This window comes from Canis lupus, chromosome 3 (genome assembly GCF_011100685.1).
Source record: "Canis lupus familiaris isolate Mischka breed German Shepherd chromosome 3, alternate assembly UU_Cfam_GSD_1.0, whole genome shotgun sequence".
NCBI classification, from domain to species: Eukaryota; Metazoa; Chordata; class Mammalia; order Carnivora; family Canidae; genus Canis; species Canis lupus.
In genome coordinates, this window is record NC_049224.1 from 80,405,760 (window position 1) to 80,422,338 (window position 16,579).

At 36.4% G+C, this 16,579-nt stretch overlaps 1 long non-coding RNA gene across 1 annotated transcript in view; it reads right to left on the minus strand.

Moving 5' to 3' along the window:
• The window catches only part of LOC111095397, a 51,938-nt gene extending 38,243 nt beyond the window's left edge, over nucleotides 1–13,695 (minus strand). The window contains exon 1 of the long non-coding RNA XR_005356439.1: nucleotides 13,539–13,695. This is a non-coding gene — a long non-coding RNA (uncharacterized LOC111095397). The remainder of the gene's footprint in view (nucleotides 1–13,538) is intronic.
• Nucleotides 13,696–16,579: the final 2,884 nt, after the last annotated feature.

Genomic DNA, 16,579 nt, shown 5'->3' on the forward strand with positions numbered 1-16,579 from the left:
AAATTTTTTTCTTAATTTAGTTTTCAAATTGTTAGTATATAGAAATGCAGGTATTATTTTCTGTCTTGATTTTGTATTTTATGACTTTACTGAACTTATTAGTTCTAACAGTGCTTTTTGGTTTTGGTTTTTGATGTCTTTTATTTCTTTTGTTGCCTAGTTACTCTGGCTAGAAATTCCAGTACTATGTGGGACAGAAGTGGTGGCAGTGCACATCCTTTTCTTATGTTTGATCTTAGAGATAAAGCTTTCAATCTTTTGCCATTGAGTATGATATTTTCTGTGGGTATTTTTAACATATACTTTTTATTATGTTGAGATCATTTCCTTCTATTACTAGGTTTTTTGTGTTTTTATTATGAAGGATCAGAATATTGTCAAAGGCTTTTTTGTATCAATTGAGATGATCATGTGTAGTTTTTTTCCCATATTATATTAATGGGATATTATACTGACTTAATTTTTTGAGTATTGAACCTTTATTGCATTTGAGGAATAAAGTTGTCTTGAGCATGGTAGATAATTCTTTTAATATACTGCTGAATTTTGTATACCAATATTGTGCTGGGAATCTTTACATTAATATTCATAGAGAATATTGGTCTGTAGTTTTCTTGTAGTGCCTTTGTCTGGCTTCAGTCCCAGGTCAATACTGGCCTCATAGAATGAGTTGGGAAGTGTTCCTTCCTCTTCAATTTTTGGAAGACTTTCCAAAAGAAGTGTTGGTGGATAGTTTTTCCTTAAAAATTTGGTAGAATTTACTAGTGAAGCATCTGGCCCAGCACTTTTCTTATCAAAAAGATTTTAATTACTGATTAAATATTTTTACTAGTTATACATCTATTTTTATCTCTTTATGATTCAGTCTTTGTAGGTTTTGTGTTTCTAAGAATGTGTCCATTTTATTTAAGTAACCCAACTCATCAGTGTATAATTATTTATAATGCTGCCTTATAACCCTTTATTTCTGTAGCATTGGTAGTAATGTCTCCACTTTCATTTTATTTTAATAATTTGAATTTTCTCTTTTTTTTTTTTTTTCTTATCCAGGGTAACTAAAGGTTTATCAATTTTGTTGATATTTTTGAAGAACTAACATGATTTTGCTGACTTTTTTTTAAATATTTTTTTTATTTATTCATGACTGACAAAGAGAGGGGCAGGGACATAGGCAGAAGGAGAAGCAGGCTCCATGCAGGGAGCCTGATGTGGGACTCGATCCCAGGACTCCGGGATCAGTCCCTGAGCCAAAGGCAGATGCTCAACCACTGAGCCACCCAGGTGTCCCTGATCTTGCTGACTTATTTCATTAGTTTTCTATTCTCTGTCTCTAACTTTTATTATTTCCTTTCTTCTGCTTGCTTAGTTTAGTTTATTCCTTTTCTTTCTACTTTTTTTTTTTTTATTTTTAATGCTCTTGCATAGACTTTGACTCTTACTCTGAATAAAATGTGAAGCCCTCAGAAAATTTTAAAAGTGGAATGGCATAGTCTGACATATTTTTAAATGATGACTTTTTCTTTGTGCTGGAAATAGATCAGAGTGATATAAGGACAAAACTATAAGAACAGCTAGGAAACAATCTAGGAGGCAAAATAATGGTGTCTTGAACAGTAGTGGTTATGGTGGATGCAGTTTTGATATTCTGAAAAAATGTTGAAAGTGGTGGAGCAAGGTTTGTTAATAGATCCAACATGAGATGTGAGAAAAAAGGTGTAAAGGGTCATGCCTCCAAGGGCTTTGGTCTGAGCAAGTATAAGAATAGGGTTGCTGTGCTGGGATGAGGATGTAGCATATTGGGAGTTTGGGAAAAGATCAGCAATTAATTTGGGGGCATGTTAGGTTGTGATCTATAGTAAACACTCATAGGAAGATATCAGGTAAATATTTGAAAATACATGTCTGGGATTCAGAAGTAGACATATACTTGGGGAATTATCAAACCAATATTTTCCACGATGCATTTGGTTGACATTATCTAAAATGTTCAGTATATTGGGAGAAAAAAAAGATATCAAAAGATCAATCTCTGAGGTACTCCAAAGTTTAGAATCCAGGAAGATAAAAGGAAATCAGCAAAGGGACTGAGAATCAGCTGCCAAACCGCCAGTGAAATGGAAAAAAGAATAAAGAAAGTGTTCTTTTGGAGACAAAATGGGGGTGGAGAGGTGTTTAGGAATGGAAGAATGATCAATTATATGAAATAATATCAAATATATAAAATATATGATATATATGTGTATGTGTGTGTATTTGTATATACTCTATACACATAGTATATACAAATATATATATTTAACTGAATAGGAGCTAAATGTGAGGCCAAGAGACAACTTTGCTTTAAATGAAAAACTCAGCATGATATTTGCCTGATCAAATGATCAAATATAAATATAGAGAGGAAACTGGCAACAAAGCTGGGACAATGTCCTTGAGTAGTAACGTTGGCTGGAATCCAGTGCTCAAGTGGAAGGGCTGGCTTTTATTAGGACCACAGAGACTTTGCCCATAATAACAGAGTCAATAGGCTCAGCACCTGGTAGTTGTATAATAGTGGTTGTGACAGTGTGTAAACATTTTCTTCCTTTTTTTCCTCAATAAAACAAAACCATAACAGCAAAACAAAATTTCTCAGTAATAACAAAAACTAAAAAGACAAAACAAAGCAAAACAAGATGGTTGGTTGAACCTGGGAATAGGTTAGAAGTTCCTAAAAGCTTGAAAAAGTAGAGATGTGCAGTGGTCTTTTGGAACAGTGAGAAAGTGTAGAGACTAAACAAGTATGATAGGATGGCTAGATAGAACCAAGGACCCAGAGAAATTAGCAATACAAACATTGAGGCCAGATGGGATATTTTTGATGACCATGGTATATGGTATAGGTGCATACCTGAAGTAAATGGAGAGTTTAAATAAGCAGGTTTATTGATTGCAAATGAGTATGATAATGTAAGAGAAAGGAAATGTGATTAATTCTAATGAGGCACTAAGGTAGTCAAGCCGAGTAAGAAAGCGCTAGAACATGATATTAGTTTTTTTTTTTTTTATTATTCTATAACAAATTTCTGCAAACTTAGTGGCTTAAACATCACAAATTTATTATCCTTTAGTTCTGGTAGTCAATAGTCTGACTCAGGTCTCACTATCCTAAAATCAAAGTTTAAGAAGGGTTGAGTTTCTTTCTGGGAGGCTCTATGGGAGAAACCAATTCCTTGTGATTTGGGGCTTCTAGAGGTTGCTTACATTCTTTAGCTATTGACCTTCTTCCTCTATTTTCACAGCCATCAATAGAGGTAGTCTTTACCATGACTCATAAGTGACATATTCTTCTACTCCTTTCTTCCCCTTTTTAAGAATCCTTGTGTTAACATTAGGTCCACCCAGATCATTCAGAATAATCTCTCCCATCTTGGTGTCTTTAACAAGTCACATCTACAAAGTCCCTTTTGCCATGTGAAACAATATGTCCATGGGCTATAGAAATTAGGAAATGGGCATTTTTCTGCCTATTCCAATGATGAAGCAAAGATAAGTGAAAAAATAGTAGGAAGAATGGATTTTAGGACCCAATCATTTTGAAAAATTTTAGAGTACAACTATTACAAGGAATGATCTAGTGTGACTGAGGCTGTCATTGCTTCCTAATATCTATTTTTTGCTATTCTTTCTGGGTACGCAGCTGAATATACTTTCAAGCCTCCCTTGCAAGTGGAAGTAGCCATATGACTGAGCTCTGATAAATGGAACATGAGTAAAATTGGTGTATATAGTTTTTAATTTGGTCTATAAGATCATGTTGTATGCCTTCCTTCTCTTTTCTTTCTGATGTCTGAAAAAAAAACTACTACTTGCATCAAAATTAAAATTAAACAGAATTAAAGATTCAAGTTCTCAGTCACACTAACCATATTTCAAGTGCTTAATAGCTAAATGTGACTATTGACTACCATATTGATCAGTTCAAATATAGAATAGTTGCTTTACTGCAGAAAGTTCTTTTGGTTTGTGCTGGACCAAAGGAAGGCAAAGCCACAAAGAGGAAGAAGGCCAGCTTCCTAATAGACTACATAAAGAACTCATCCCCACTCCTGATTAACATTTGACTGTTCTGGAGTCAATAAGTAAAATTTTCTTGCCTTAAGACAGAGAGATTTTACATTCTTTATTACACAGTTAGCACTCCTAAGTGCTAAGACAGTAAAAAGAAAAGAAATGAGTCTGGTAGACCTTATGATGCACCACACAGATTACCTTTTGGGAATAACAGATTTATTATTATTAGCCCAGCCAATAAGACTCTAATCTAACAGATTTATTAGCCCAGCTAATATATTTGCTTATTATTTGCTAATAAGCAAATATAAAGGGCCGAGTCTCTTGCCCCAATGTGAGACAGCTCTGATCACTCATTCAATATTCAGATATTCCTAAAGAATCTTTCGAGGTATCCCTTGAGATTACCTGACAGCTTGCTTTTTCCTTCTGCCCAGTCCTACTTACTTTTTCCCCCTTCTACAGGTGTTTCTGTTTTGTTGTGTTATTTTCAAGACTACCCACTAATAGACCTCCTGCATGCTAACCACCAGCTCAGAGTCTGATTCCTGGGGAACACAATGTACAAAAGTGGATATTGGAATTGGGCCAAGAAAGTAGATGCTGGAATAGGATATAAGAATTGCATCACCTGCCACCTAGATATTAATAGGGGCCCGATCATTGGTGGTAGATGAAACAGAGAGAAACCTTGTTTCTAGCGGATGGTTCCGTTGTTAAAGCTTTCACCAGTGGTAAATTAAAATGGTAAATTGTTGAAAGGGAATGCATTAGCAGGTATCAGACTAGAAAAACAGCAGAGAAAGTAACTATACAGATAATAATATATTCGGTGGCTATTGGTTGAGTTTGCTTGATGCTTTGGAGTAAAGATAAGAAATAGCTGACTGCACCACAACTGAAATCTAGGCCTAAAATTCTAGAAGGCCTCTTTAGTAACATCAAAAATTCTCTCATCTTTTGTAGTGAAAAGGTGGATGTAGCTTACGATCAAGCCCAGGACTTAATCGCAAAAAAATACCAAGCTCCCAAGTTGAACTCTTAAGCAAGACCTAGATTGGGAAAGATTGAACCCCTGATATATAAAGCAGACACATCTCAATGGATCCCATCACCTCCCCCCCCAAAATAAATCCTAATTTCCAGATCTCTTAAACTCCCTGAGTCTGTGGAAATAGCCTATTACTCTCTATGAGGACTAACACTCTCCTTTCCTTGAAGACAATGTACATCCTTCCCCACTTAGACAACATTACTTCTTCTGAAGATCTGCCTACTGGCCATAGGTCAATAATAAGGGTTCATAATCTGGCCAACGTAATCTGTCCAAAGGCAGGCTGGGTCTGATTAGAGATAAAAGAGAGACTACATCCCCAAAGGAACTACAAGACTCAGCTAGCATATATTAACAGGAGCCAAGGAAGTATATATGAGGGTAGCTTCTGAAGGGGCTAGAATAATTACAGTGGGTTTGATAAACAATACTTTGTTGATTTGGAGGGCACCATCCAGATTATATAGGCCTATACACCCTGGCAAAGACCTCAGGAGATGGCATACTCTACTGGAATTATGGAAAAAGCAACAATGCATACAAAGTGAGGTAGACATTCCAGACAGCCATAGCAAATAGTAAAAGAAAGGATTAGAAGACTTAGAAAAGAGGGCTTGTCTAACCATAGGTACTATATAAGGCTGGAAAACCCACCAGAGGACTCTATTCCACAGGAGGGCCTGGAAAATACATAATTTACCAAAACAATAAGGAAGCCCATGGTAGGAGTACCACCAGCATCACTTAGAAATTTATTGTTAGCTCCCCTCTATAATGCAGGGTTGGTGGGAAAAGTTGCCATTAAGAATTGAGTTCATCAGTAGCGAGGAGGATGATAGTTTCCCTATGAATTTGAAGCTATATGTCAGTGCTTCATCTGGATAGAAGGCACAACACAATTGGAGATGCTAAAATGATGCCCCCTACCCTTCCATAAAGAGCCATTTACTCAAGTGATAAGAAAAGAGAAATGTCCAAAAACATTTCAACATTTAGACACAGAGTCCAAAAATCAAAGTATTTGTGCCTCCCTGTCAGAGAGAAATCATAGAAGATATGAATAATAAAAGGAATCCTGTCCCAGGTTTTACTAACAGTAGACCACTGCTTCCGTAACCTATCTACTGTTTAAGATGCATATAATTTGCCCAAGGTTGTAATTTCCCAAGATTCTGAATGTATAACTGGAATAGACATACTTGGTAGTTAGTAGGTGGGTAACAGAAGTGCTGATCCTAAAGACCTTAAAGAGACAGAAGTATTGGTTCCCATCAAATCTTTATTTAATTTACTTGTCTGCCTCCCATACTAGGCAGATAAGCAGAGCCTAGAGGATAACAATGGACCATCATGAATGATGAGTACTGACTCCAATTGCTGCTATGGGGCCAGATGTGGCTTCTCTACTAGATCAGATTTATGCAATCTATGGTACAAATATGTCACTTTTGAATGGGTGTATACATTATTTTCTATCTCTATCTGCAAAGAGTGTCAGAAACTGTTCATATTCACATGGAATAGACAACTATACACATTTATGATCCTAGGTATGTGCTAATTTGCCTACCTTTGTTACAATGAAGCCTGACAACATCCAGAAAATCTTAACATCCATGATAATATCGCATTGCCTTATCATATTGATGACATGAAAATCAAATTAAAGGTACACAAAGTGGTTCTTCCAAGTGGCTAAAACATTATCTAGCTTGCCAAGCTTAATATGCTATCAAGAGTAGAGGTAAAACCCTAAAAAAGTTCAGATGACTGACATATCAATAGCATTTTTATGAGTCTAGTGGTTGCTGTCATACCAAGTTAGCATTTCAAACATACGGGTCAAAGTATTGGTACATTAACTCTCCATGCAAAGGAGGAAGCACCATGAAAGACAGTCCTGGTAAACCATTTCCGGTTTTATTCTTCACAATAGATCCCCTGGAAAATTTGGACTATTTCTCCTTCTCATATAATAGATGATTTAGATAAATAGATAAAAAGATTTTTAAAAAGATGATTTAGATAAATAGATAGAAAGGCTGCCAGTTTGGGTAGCAAGCCAAGCAAGGACCTTCAGCAGATCTGGGATGTGATGCAGGTCTGCAACTTGGAATATACAACCTGGAAGACTGTATGTAATAGAAGTATCACTGTAGGGAGATGACATAGCCCACTGAAAGAAGGAAGAACTACTGAGGATGAACAGAAGCACAATCAGGGGGCACAGAATGCTGCAACAGTTTCCAAAGTGCCTCTCCCTCAGCTCACTCCTATGCTCATATTGGGGATCCCTAATGATTATGAGGAAGAAAAACTTAAGCTTATTTCATAGACTCATGACTTTGTATTGGAGATTCAAGCTAAAAAATATGGTGGCCAACTCTTTTGCAAACTGTTGAGGCAACACCTTGAAAAAAATTTGGGGAGAGAAAAATTATAGCAATTGTGCAGAACTTTAGTTATTGAACCAGTTATCTACTTTGTTTGAAAAGACAAGCAGTCTTTAAAAAAAAGACAGTCTGAGTTTAGAAAATGTGAAGACTTGAGGGCAGTGGCAAACGTTTTCACAAGTCATCAGGGATAAGTAACGACAAAAAGTAGAAGATTATAGACAAGGGGGTCTGGAGTAGAGGTATGTGAATGGTCTTATAGGAGAGGACCAAAAGTGTGAAGGTCTCTTATATCTCGTGTTTATGGCCACAAAATGCAACAGCATGGTATATGAAATGATTTTGCTGCTTTCCTCAAGCTACATCTCTCAACAGACATTCCAGACACAACAGACATTCCAGGTATGTTAGTAGATATGTTAGCAGGGATAAAGTCTGTGAACTCTTATCAAGTCTAATCTAGCTACTGCCACCGCTTAATATACAACCTATAATCAACAGGGAATGATATCAAGTCTCCAATATATTTCCATCCTTTGATGAGACTACCCAGGCACTCTGTGGTGAGTTAGCTGTATTAGGTCCACTCGACTCTAAAAGTCCAGCAATTTCTCTTGGCATAAATACACACATTTTCTGTAAGTGGGTTTGTCTTTCTTTCATGTAAGACCTGAGCAAGTACCACATTTTTATAACTATGAAGTGTTCAATTTACCCCCACGGATCTCACCTACTATCTCGTGAGATCAAGGGACCCACCCTACAGCAAAAGAGGTGTGGACATAGGCTGATGACAGACCCCACTACCCAGATGCTTTTGGTCTGATAGAAAATTGAGTATTCTCTTGAAGGCATCATTGAAGCACTAGCTTGAAGATGACATTTTGCAAGGATAAGGCAAGTTGCTAGGATTTTACAAGACCTTGGATACAGCGTGAATCAAAGAAGGTTAAATAGTGCTTTGACCCACTAGTTAGAACACATACGTCTGAAAACCAAGTAGCATAAACAAGAGTGACCTTGCTTAGTTTTTTTTTTTTTTTTTTTCTTAGATAGCAACTCTGGGCTTTGCATGTTTAGAGCTTTTGGTTCCTATAGGGACAACACTTTCATTAGTGGATAAATCAAGAGTTCCTTTGAGCTATAAGCTGCAGCTGCTGCCTGAACACTTTGAACTCTTTGAGTGAAAGACCTGGAAGGCAAGAAGAGGTGTCTTCATCTTGACAGAAGGATAATAATCTTGATTGTCCAGAGTAAGTAGGATATTATTGCATGTGTGACCAGCAAGGAGTATGTTTGCCATTTGACATTTCTTCATACTCTCTTTATACATTTTGATGGAAAGTGGACAATGACAACAACATTGTCTGAAAATGGCATAGTGATCAGGGGCTCAGAATCCTTAGGAATGAGAGTATGATCAAGTTACCAGATAAGCCACAAAGATCACCAAACTTGTTAGCTGAGGCTTAAGAAAATCTAGTTTTCACTCTGAGACCAGCTTCAGCAGAGAGTGCTAGAGTTATTAACCTTCCTCTTTCAGGTGGTCTAAGCAAGGCCCACAAGAATCCTGAAGGACAAGCTGGTCCCAGAATTTATATAAATAAGTTAATTTGAGTAAAGCACATGTTTACTGTTTTGGATGCTGTCATGACGACTCATCATTTTTCAAGAAACAAGGCCTTCAGCTTCTGAAAGTATGTTCAGAAGAATCCTCAGGCAATCTATCAGCCATTTCAGGAAATGCTCAGCTGTAGAGACCCTCACCAGAAGTTATGCCTCCACCTAGAGAAGCCCATGTCCAATGACTCTACCCTCAAATGACGCAAATCTGAAAGAACACCTAAGTGTTCTGTTACGACTATACTACACCTAACCATTTCTGCTCTAGTCCTATTTTCTTAACTTTTTTTTTAAGATTTTATTTATTTATTCAGGAGAGACACAGAGGGGGCGGGGGCAGAGACACAGACAGAGGAGAAGCAGGCTCCATGAAGGAAGCTTGATGTGGGCTTTGATCCTAGGACTCCAGGATCATACCCTGAGCTGAAGGCAGGCGCCAAACCACTGAGCCACCCAGGGATCCCCTTCTTAACCTTTCTTTTGCAGTTTTTGATCTCAAGAGCATTCTTATTAATCTCTTCATGCTAATCTCTATCTCAGAGTCGTTACCTATGGGACACAAACTATAACAATAGGTGTCAAAAATGGCAATGCTTGAAATTGAGATTGTAAATGAGGAAGTTGCTACTGATGACAAGGTCTGGGGAAGTGGGTGACTAAGGTAGATTGTGGATCATAGAGGAGAAGTGACTAAAGAATTGAGAGGCCAGAATGATGGAAAGATCATCTTCATGAAACTTTGAGTCACCAAATATTTTGACATTAGTGTTGGAAAAAGCATTAGTGTACCAGGTACCAATATTTTCAAGGAATTGAGAGGTTGAGGTGGGTTTCAAGGAAATTAATATGTGGGGGACCACACCAAGAATATATAATTATTAGTATAGTCTGATGGCATGAAGAAAGAGGATGGTAGAACAATAACCTAGAAGTCACTATGGGAGTTGGTAAGAGAAAAACATGATACACTTAAGAGGACCATCAGGGAGATCCATCTTTTTTTTTTTTTTTTTAAGATTTTATTTATTCATGAAAGATACACACAGAGAGAGAGAGAGAACCAGAGACATAGGCAGAGGGAGAAGCAGGCTCCCTGCAGGGAGCCCGATGTGAGACTTGATCCTGGGGCTCCAGGATCACGCCCTGGGCTTGAGGCAGGCACTCAACCACTGAGCCACCCAGGCGTCCCAAGATCCATCTTTTAGTTAAAAATAAAATAAGAAAGAACTTTCACAAAGAAAGTTCGGAATACATGAAGTTTTGCTTCAAGGCTAACCTATACATATCTTAGATATAAAGAATTGAGTCTGTCTCCCAACTATTTCAGATAAAAATTAACACATTTTTAATTTTCTATTTTCTTTGGATGAGGCTATACAATGTGCTGTAAGTGTTCAGAATTTTTGCATTTGGCTAGCTGATTAGGAATGCTTAGCTAAATTGCTTGAATTAGTGACTACACATCTTGACATGCTGTAGCTATAATCAGAGGCACAGAAGAGTCAACTGCAAAAGTAATATTATTACATAAAACAGATCACATATAAAATTGGTTATATCCTTTATCCTGTGAAAATCTGAACCATGGAACAACCATGTGAAAAGTGGTCTTAATCTGCATAACCTTTAAACTTATTATTCAATAATGCTGGAACTTTTTTTTTTTAAACCTTCACTTTTTTTTTATTTTTTAAAGATTTTATTTATTTACTCATGAGATACCCAGAAAGAGAGAGAGGCAGAGACACAGGCAGAGGGAGAAGCAGGCTCCATCCAGGAAGCCCGATGTGGGATTTGATCCCAGGTCTCCAGGATCACACCCTGGGCTGAAGGCGGCACTAAACCACTGAGCCACTTGGGCTGCCCAGAACTTTTATTAAATGTAAGAACATCTGAAGGAAAAAGCATATATTTGCCCTTTTCAGATGGTTAGATTTGTTTCCAATTATTTCACATTTTTACACTATTTAAAAACTAGACAAAATTTCAAATGCTCATTATAATTTTACAAAATGAACAAAGAAGAGTATGCTCTTCTACTTAGTTATGATTTATATACCTAGTATTTCCAGGACAATACTTCCAATTTCTTGTTTTCTACTAGTTATACTGCAGTAGGTCACTCATTATCCACATTTTCAAAATAAAACTACTTCTATTATCTTTCTTTTTGTAAAATTTTCAATCGCTTTCCAAAAATGTGTTTCTTTTTCTTCTTGGAAACAGCAAGATTGCACTTCCTAGCATCATTTGCAGTTATACATGGCCATGTGAACGAATCTTGTCCAATGGGCTCTAGGTGAAAGATATATACCACTTCTAAGTTTGGTGCATTTAAAAACTCCCACCTGACTTTCAGTTCTCAGTGTCTCACTTTGTGAGCTAGAGGGATAGAATCCAACAGACATCTCTTAGACCTTAGGGATGAAGTAGCTGCAAGATGAAAAAAACCTGTATCCTTGAGTCAGAGCATATAAAGTCACCCCAAATTTCCAGGATTGTTTTGTTATATGAGTCAGAAATACGATTCATCAATATTAATCACTGAGATTTTTGCGATTCTATTTTTTTAAAGGTTTTATTTATTTATTCATGAGAGACACAGAGAGAGAGAGAGAGAGAGGCAGAGACACAGGCAGAGGGTGAAGCAGGTTCCATGTAGGGAGCCCAACGTGGGACTTGATCTCGGGTCTCTAGGATCACGCCCTGGGCTGAAGGTGACGCTAAGGCGCTGAGCCACCTGGGCTGCCCTGATTCTATTTTTTATAGCAATTAGTCTTCCCTTCCCTGACTATATACTTGTACTCTACCTGACATTCCGATTTCTGTAATGGCCACCATAGCATATCAGATACAGAAAGACTGAAAATAGGGGTAGATACAATAAGTATTCCCAATCAGTTCTTCCTTCTCAATCACATAATATAATTAATTACTGAGACAATATTGTTAACTCTATTGCTACAACATTTCCTTCGTTGTCCCCATATCTTTAGTTTTCTGCCTTAAAAATCCAAAATTTTTAATGAGCATCTAAATATATCAATATATATTCCCCCAAATTTAGCCAGAAATTGCTTTTACCGGCATTATTCTCTGCAATAACACAGCCCTACTTATTCTAATATTCAAATTTTCCATCATCTTTTTGACTCTTTGAGATGGTCACAATATCCCCTCCACTGGCATTTTTGATTTTGCATATATAAAACATAACTAGCTGGCTAGAGAAATGAATATAATCCATATTTAAAAATAAATGATTCACTCATCATCTTCTTTATGAGATCCTCCCAGATTTTTCCTATTTATAATTACCTTTTGCATTTACTACGAATGTACTACGCTACAGTTTTTCTAGTAATAATAGGCTTTGCTTTCATTTTTTTATGGAACTGATTCTGATTTCTATTGCTATATAGCAAGTTATCATAAACTTTTCAAAAGCCACCATTTCTTACTTCACAGTTTGTAAGTCAGACTCATGCATATAGCATGACTAGTTCTCTCTTCAGTTTATCATAAGATTGAAATCAAAATATTGGCCAGACTGAGTTCTCATCTTGAGGCCCTAGGGAAAAATTTGCTTCCAAGCTCACTCTAGCTCTTGCCAGAAATCTGTTCCTTGTGATTGTAGGACTGAGGCCCTGCTTCCTTGCTATGCAGACTCCTCCATCTTCACTAAATAGAATCCTTCATGTACTTCAACTCTCTGACTTCCTCTTCCACTGGCAGCGGGAGAAAACTCTGCTTTCAAAGGGCTTATGTGATTAGGATAGGCCTAACTGAATAATATCCAGTCAGTTGTGCCAATAGTATAAATAAATCACAAAATAAAATCCATTATATCATAGTCCTGAGGATTATTTAGAGCATGTATACATCAGGGGTAGGAAATCTTTGGGAACATATTAGAATTCTACCTATTTCAAGAAACTTAAAAAAAGCAAATCTGCAAGCACTAAGTCTTTGAACTTTAGCCTCACTAAAGTATAGGTTAGGCATAACAAAAATTACCATTATCTGTCTCATAGGTTACTAACAAGAGGTTCAAAATATTTAAACAGTGTGGCCATATTCTTACATTTATAGGGGGTATGGATACAGATAGAAAGATTTTGACTAGAAATCCAAAATTCTCTTTATAATACTTCATAAACTACATTTGGGATTGTACGTTTATTATCATTACTTTATTACATGTTATTTGATTATAAAATGCTAATGCTAAAGTATCACATCAGTTGAGGAATTTAGTATTTTCTAAGAGGGTATATAAATTTATCCCTTAATGTCATCTTGGAAAGTGGAGGCTAATTTCTTTGTTCCCCACATGTATCATGTAATCATCTTGGGCTGTCATAGCAAAATACCATAGACAGGGCAGCATAAACAACAGAAGCTTATTTTCTTACAATTATGGAGGCTGGAAATTTGAGATCACAGTGCTAGCAGGGTTAAGCTCTAGTGAGGATTCTTTCTCTTCCTAGTTCACAGATGGCCATTTTCTGGCTGTGTCATTATGCTGTGGGGAGAGAATTTCTCTCTGCTTCTTCTTATAAGGCCACAAATATTTTCAGATCAGAATGCTACTCTTATGACCTCATTTAGTGGTAATTACCTCCTAAAAGTTCTATTGTCAAGTATAGTCACACTGGGAGTTAGGGCTTCCCCAAGTGAATTGAGTTGGGGTCGAAAGGAATGAATACAATTCAGTCCATTGTAATACATTACCAAGTTTGGAATATACATACAACAGCTAATGAATAAATATTCATTGTTCTCAATTTGTATGCAATCAATTGATACCTAGTTAAGCCAGACCCATAGAGAATCATATTAAATAATATATACTCCAACTAACTTTTTATTCTGATGATAAATGGAAAAAATAGAGAATAAAAATTATTGGAGCTTTCTTTAGATTCCCTATAGCTATAGATAGACCTTTTATGATTAAACAAACAGGATTACCAACTTCTATTTTGGCTGGAACACTTAGACTTGACTCAGAACTTGAAAATCTTGATGCTTCCACAATTCATAGAATTGTCTCGAGTTAAAAAAAGTTGATCAGAAAGAAAAATTGTGATCAAGGTAGCCATATGCATAAATGGTCTGGAGTATACTCAATAGCTTACAAATTCCTGTATTCTGAACAACACCTTTTTTAGACATGATTTATGGTGCTTAATGTGTGTGTGTTGGCACTGGGGGCCAGGGGAAGGGTTATTCTCAAAATTCTCCTTCAAATACCATTATAAAGCCATGTGATAGTTTAGTATTGCAATGGAAATCACACTGTGCACTCCTCACCCATTAGGCTGCTAATGTTTCAGCCTATAAAATGCACTGGTTCCAATATAGGACTATCATGACAAAGCCAGAATGGGAGAATTTTAAGCTCATTAACTTACAGAGGGATGGCATTTGTTTTCACTTTGCCAAATCAAATAAACAAAGAGGCAAATAAACTTGAAATGTTACTTTTGGGGAAAGATTGACCATTGCTTTGACCTACTTTGGTCATTCAGATATTCTTTTGCAAATGTTCCTCTGGAACTGTGAAAACTATGCTGAGTACATTATAAAAATAGGGGGAAAAGCTCAAGAAAATTAACATTTTTTAGCTATTAGATACAGTCATTAGTGATATTCTGAAGCATTCTGACAGCTTTCGCTACAATTTCCTCTTCTTTTGTTTTAAAAAATTCTACTCTAAAGAAATACATTCAACTAGGTTATAATTAACGTGGCTGTCAAAAGATATTATATATCATCAGCTGCTTACCATCCTAAGGTAGAAAAAGAGTAGCAATGCTATTGTTCTCTGCCTAATCAGGTCAAAGCAGTGGCAACTTTAATTAGAATTATTGTCAAGAAACTGCTAAAAGTCTATAACAGTAAACTATGTCATATGTTTGCTCCCGCATCTTTTATTTTAATCTTATTGAGGGACAGAGACATTTTTAATTTATAAATTGGCAAGCGTCTTCCCATAATATTGTTCTATCACACCCTTTCTTGCATTTAGCAACCAACGTCTAGTAGCTGACCTACAAGTTCTATCAGAATGTTTATTGTCTAATGAGCTTAACTATTTAATAATATATGAAACTGCTAAGATTTCAAAGCATGAAAGTCATGAGAATTGAAATTAAAAATTTGTGGACACAATTTTTCCTACATAAATTACCAAATAGGAAAGAGACACATTTATAAAAATGCTAAAAAAATAATTATAAAAACGATTTCAGCTTATTACTAAAAGCATCAAGCTTTTAGGACCATTTATCATTTAAACTGGTTCTGAACATCAATGCTATTCTGATTTCTCTATTTTTGTTAAAGTGTGGTACATGACTTTCTCAACAAGGGAAATATTTTATGTGCAATAAATGTTCTTGTAATTGAGAAAATTATAGCTAATTCTGTTTTTTCATTAAGATAAAATTGGTATATTACATTATATGCTTCAGGTGTGTAATGTTCATAATTTGATATTTGTATACACTACAAAGTGGTCACCATTATAAATCTAGTTACTATCCATCACTATACAATTGAGCCCCTTCACTCATTTTGATCACCCCCCCAAAAAAACATTACTCATCTTTCTCCATCTGACATTTTACTTAGTATAATACCCTCAAGGTACATCCATGTTGTCCCAAATGATAAAATATCTTCCTTTTTATGTCTGAGTAGTGTTCCATTACAGTGTGTGTATGTGTGTGCATGTGTGTGTCTATGGATGTATCTATCTATCCATGACATCTATTCATCCACCAATGGACACCTAGGTTCTTTCCATACCTTGACTATTATAAATAATGTTTTCAATGGACATATGAGTGTCTTGAGTTAGTGTTTTTGTATTTTCCAGTTAAATACCGAGAAGTAGAATAGCTATGTCATAAGGTAGTTCTACTTTTTTTTTTTTTTTTTTTTTAAGGACTTGCCATACTATTTTCTGTAGTGGCTACATCAACTTACATTCTCACCAACAGGGTATCAGGGTTTTATTTATTTGCATCTTTTTCAAGTTTTTTAATGTGGTATAGTACGGTGCAAAACTGATGCCCACCAGTGCCTCCATCTTAGAGTCCCACCAGGGTTCTGCGTCTTTGGCAGATGCTTTCGGATTAACAAATGAGTCTTCTTTGCATATAGTCTAGGCACCTTTAAAACTGTTGCTTTTGTGCTGCATTCCAGGACTGGTGGATCTGTCCATAAGCCCTTTAACAGTAAATTTTCCTTTCCCTATAGTCGCCTTCCCTCTGGTTCTCTTAAATATAAATTCTGATTGGTTTTCTAGGCCAAATGCTTCTGGAGCTCATTTCTCCAGTGTAGTTCCCAAGGGTTGAGGTAACTGATGGGGAGCACTACCACCTCAGGGAAAAACTTCACATTTTCAGATTCCCCCCGCCCCCAATTGTGGGTTGTTGCATCCGGA